The sequence below is a fragment of the Poromitra crassiceps genome (assembly GCF_964638095.1).
Source record: "Poromitra crassiceps genome assembly, chromosome: 6".
Lineage (NCBI taxonomy): Eukaryota > Metazoa > Chordata > Actinopteri > Beryciformes > Melamphaidae > Poromitra > Poromitra crassiceps.
Genome location: NC_139627.1, coordinates 52,051,355 through 52,056,783, shown reverse-complemented (window position 1 = coordinate 52,056,783; position 5,429 = coordinate 52,051,355).

The following is a 5,429-nucleotide window of genomic DNA, read 5'->3' as shown; positions in this document are numbered from 1 at the left end:
TAATACGAGCTGGCTGCAGCCCAGTCTGTAGAATGCTCTGAAATAGCCAATGACAGTCGAGCAACCAGCAAGGAACGCCCATACCCGTATATGGACGAAGCAGCCCAGGCAATTCAACGCTGCCGCGCCCCCGCTCTGCTGCGCTCTTCCGCATTGACTGTGATCTTTCCCACAAGACCCATAAATGTTGTAAAAATCATTGAAAATAGCTCACCAACAGATACAAAAACACCAGCATATATGTGTTTAATGTACATACATAGAACTCATCAGATCAGACTTTTGAAACACAATTTCTTTTAAGCTAGAGGTTCCGCCCGACTGGCTTCCTCGAATGCAGGCCGAATTGGGGTACTCTGCAGCGGATGAGACGCGCTGGAATGCCAGGGGGCTTTCTGGAGCTTAACGAGCGAGTGACACTCAGGCTGCGGGGAGCAGGATTTTTTACATCTCAGCTTTGACAGACAACTGAGGTGAAGCTTTATCATTTGTTCAATGTCTTATGACGGGATACAAATATCAGATAATAAGCCCTAAGTACCGCCCACTTCAACCCCAACCTCAAAAAGCAGCGAAAACAGGAAAATGTCAAACTAATGTCTCCTACTTTTTGCGGCTTATTAGTCACATAAGAGACCCTAAATTACATAGTGGGAAGGTTTTGGTGCATTTTGCTTGGCAGGGTCTTTAAAAATGACAACTTCCTACCTAGAAATGCTACCTATATATAACTATAAATACCTATATAGGTCGATTCATTGCATTTCAGACACCGCCCATTGAATTCCCCTCTCCTGTCAGATGCCATTCAAGCGAGGTCCTCACGAAATTGACCTTTGACCTCAGCAGCAACCCTCTGACCCCTCCATGCTCATATCCGCAAATCTCAGAAGTGGCAGGTGCCATGAGTTAGCCGTCCGTGTTCGGGGGGTGATAAGGGAGATGCATACCCCTTGCGGTTTCCTCGCTCGCTCCGTGACAGATAAAGGATGAAACATGGCCTTCTTACTGGATAACAGCCTCGATGCTTGTGGCTTAAGTACGCCCGTGATCTTTCAAATGAAACTGATGGATGCTGACGGCATACGTGGCAAAACGGATTTGTGACGGCAGCGTAGAGGCACGGCGGGGCCCATCTGACCAACACTTTCCATAACAAATGTGACGGAAAACTCGTAACATTATGATAATGATTGGGTAGTGTAATACAATCTATATAGATCAAATCACCTTTTGTATTGCTGTGCTGTGCTGTGCTGCAGGCGATGGGTAACTTTAGATCACTTTTGAGGAAGGGCGATTCCACGATAGCAGCATTGTAGAAAGAGGCTTTTTTCCTATAAGGAAAGGAGAAGTAAAGAAATAGATAAAAAAAAAAAAATCCAAGCAAGTTCAATTAGAAATGTCAGCCATTATTTGTGTCATGGTATGCCTCCTCTTTGAGATGAAATCCAGAAAGAAAGAAAGAAAGAAAGAAAGACAGACAGACAGACAGAAAGAAAGAAAGACAGACAGACAGACAGACAGAAAGACAGAAAGAAAGAAAGAAAGAAAGAAAGAAAGACAGACAGAAAGACAGAAAGAAAGAAAGACAGACAGACAGAAAGAAAGAAAGAAAGAAAGACAGACAGACAGACAGAAAGACAGAAAGAAAGAAAGAAAGAAAGACAGACAGACAGACAGACAGACAGAAAGAAAGACAGACAGACAGACAGAAAGAAAGAAAGAAAGAAAGACAGACAGACAGACAGACAGACAGACAGACAGACAGACAGACAGACAGACAGACAGACAGACAGAAAGACAGAAAGAAAGAAAGAAAGAAAGAAAGAAAGACAGACAGACAGACAGACAGACAGACAGAAAGACAGACAGAAAGACAGAAAGAAAGAAAGAAAGACAGACAGACAGACAGACAGACAGAAAGACAGACAGAAAGACAGAAAGAAAGAAAGAAAGAAAGAAAGACAGACAGACAGAAAGAAAGACAGACAGACAGACAGACAGACAGAAAGACAGAAAGAAAGAAAGAAAGAAAGAAAGACAGACAGACAGAAAGAAAGAAAGAAAGACAGACAGACAGACAGACAGACAGACAGAAAGACAGAAAGAAAGAAAGAAAGAAAGAAAGAAAGAAAGACAGACAGACAGACAGAAAGAAAGAAAGAAAGACAGACAGACAGACAGACAGACAGACAGAAAGACAGAAAGAAAGAAAGAAAGAAAGAAAGACAGACAGACAGACAGACAGACAGACAGACAGACAGAAAGACAGAAAGACAGAAAGAAAGAAAGAAAGAAAGAAAGACAGACAGACAGACACAGAAAGACAGAAAGAAAGAAAGAAAGAAAGAAAGACAGACAGACAGACAGACAGACAGACAGACAGAAAGACAGACAGAAAGAAAGAAAGAAAGACAGACAGAAAGAAAGAAAGAAAGAAAGAAAGAAAGACAGACAGACAGACAGAAAGAAAGAAAGAAAGACAGACAGACAGACAGACAGACAGACAGACAGACAGAAAGACAGAAAGAAAGAAAGAAAGAAAGAAAGAAAGACAGACAGACAGACAGAAAGAAAGAAAGACAGACAGACAGACAGACAGACAGACAGAAAGACAGAAAGAAAGAAAGAAAGAAAGACAGACAGACAGACAGACAGACAGACAGACAGACAGACAGACAGACAGAAAGACAGAAAGAAAGAAAGAAAGAAAGAAAGAAAGACAGACAGACAGACACAGAAAGACAGAAAGAAAGAAAGAAAGAAAGACAGACAGACAGACAGACAGACAGACAGACAGACAGACAGACAGAAAGAAAGAAAGAAAGACAGACAGACAGACAGACAGACAGACAGACAGACAGACAGACAGACAGACAGACAGAAAGACAGAAAGACAGACAGAAAGAAAGAAAGAAAGAAAGAAAGAAAGAAAGAAAGAAAGAAAGAAAGAAAGAAAGAACAAACAAACAAACAAATGAGTAGGGGATAACAAATGACACCCAGAACAAATCCTTCCTCTGTGTGATCCCCTGAGAATCCACGGCCACGCAGGTGTCAGAAACCACAGCCAGGCAGGTGTCAGGAACCACGGCCAGGCAGGTGTCAGAAACCACAGTCAGGCAGGTGTCAGAAACCACAGGCAGGTGTCAGAAACCACAGTCAGGTGTCAGAAACCACAGCCAGGCAGGTGTCAGAAACCACAGTCAGGTGTCAGAAACCACAGCCAGGCAGGTGTCAGAAACCACAGGCAGGTGTCAGAAACCACAGCCAGGCAGGTGTCAGAAACCACAGCCAGGCGGGTGTCAGAAACCACAGCCAGGCAGGTGTCAGAAACCACAGCCAGGCAGGTGTCAGAAACCACAGCCAGGCAGGTGTCAGAAACCACGGCCAGGCAGCCAGGCAGGTGTCAGAAACCACGGCCAGGCAGGTGTCAGAAACCACAGCCAGGCAGCCAGGCAGGTGTCAGAAACCACAGCCAGGCAGGTGTCAGGAACCACGGCCAGGCAGGTGTCAGAAACCACAGCCAGGCAGGTGTCAGAAACCACGGCCAGGCAGGTGTCAGAAACCACAGCCAGGCAGGTGTCAGAAACCACGGCCAGGCAGGTGTCAGAAACCACGGCCAGGCAGGTGTCAGGAACCACGGCCAGGCAGGTGTCAGGAACCACAGCCAGGCAGGTGTCAGAAACCACGGCCAGGCAGGTGTCAGAAACCACGGCCAGGCAGGTGTCAGAAACCACAGCCAGGCAGCCAGGCAGGTGTCAGAAACCACAGCCAGGCAGGTGTCAGAAACCACGGCCAGGCAGGTGTCAGAAACCACGGCCAGGCAGGTGTCAGAAACCACGGCCAGGCAGGTGTCAGAAACCACGGCCAGGCAGGTGTCAGGAACCACGGCCAGGCAGGTGTCAGAAACCACGGCCAGGCAGGAGTCAGAAACCACGGCCAGGCAGGTGTCAGAAACCACGGCCAGGCAGGTGTCAGGAACCACGGCCAGGCAGGTGTCAGAAACCACGGCCAGGCAGCCAGGCAGGTGTCAGAAACCACGGCCAGGCAGGTGTCAGAAACCACAGCCAGGCAGGTGTCAGAAACCACAGCCAGGCAGGTGTCAGAAACCACAGCCAGGCAGGTGTCAGAAACCACGGCCAGGCAGGTGTCAGAAACCACGGCCAGGCAGGTGTCAGAAACCACGGCCAGGCAGGTGTCAGAAACCACGGCCAGGCAGGTGTCAGAAACCACGGCCAGGCAGGTGTCAGAAACCACGGCCAGGCAGGTGTCAGAAACCACAGCCAGGCAGGTGTCAGAAACCACAGCCAGGCGGGTGTCAGAAACCACGGCCAGGCAGGTGTCAGAAAAATGATAAGTGCCAGAGAGGAAAAGAGTGAGGGTGATGGAGGGAGGGGAAGAAAAAAAGTCTCCTCTAAAGGTCAGTTCGAGCTTGACTTCTAACAGAAATGACCCACTGTCTAGACAAGGCTCAGCTCTTAACAGCTGTGCAACATTGGCTACGTTTACATGCACACACTATTCCTATTATTGCCAAAATGACAATATTCTGAATTTGATCAGCTGTCAATCAAAGAGGGTGTCCAATATACTGTGATGTCTTTTTCCTTGGATTTTCTGTTGCGTTTCTGAAAGGGGCCACTCTTTTCTTTGTCTGTATGGTGGCAAGTTTATAGTAAGATTTGTATTATTCCAAACAACCTGCTGCTGTTGCTGCTGCTGACACATGAAATGCAGGAAAGACCACCAGAGGCACATTCAAACGGTAGTGTATTGAATGTCCCGTTACGAAGCGGTAACAAAACATAGCAAACAGGAAGTTGAAAAGGAAACGGTAGTGTATTGAAAGTCATGTTACGAAGCGGTTACGGGAAGTATAAAAGAAAACGGTAGTGTGTTGAATGTCCTGTTACAGTATGTCGCCATCTTGATTTTTCGTCAGCAGAGTGGGAGGGAATGGGTTGAGTCCTTGCGCACCTCACGTGAGAGGGGGGTTTCCCAGAGCCGCAGCTCCGCCTGCTATTGGTCCGTGATCGACAAGCTGACACTGGACAGGCGACCTGTCAATCACCCCCTTTTGTATCGTCTATTTTACTCCAAACGGGCGAGTTATATAAGTGACCCCCATACTGTACAGTTGTTATGAAAAGGTGAAATTAGCTATATAGACCAAAACCCTGTTAAGGCCCAGTCTGTAAAGATGTTTAATCACTGTTATATAGCTGCCAAGTCTCACCCATTGAGAGTGAGAGTCACGCAATTTAACCTCTTCACACGCGCACACGCCACACTTGCTATTTCACATGCTCATAAATGTGTTTTCCCTCTCACTTCTATTATATTTCCATAACTCGCTGCTTGCGGCTTGCCGCAGTGGCGCCGGAACGAGTTTGCAATAAGGGGGACACAATAATTATTATTTT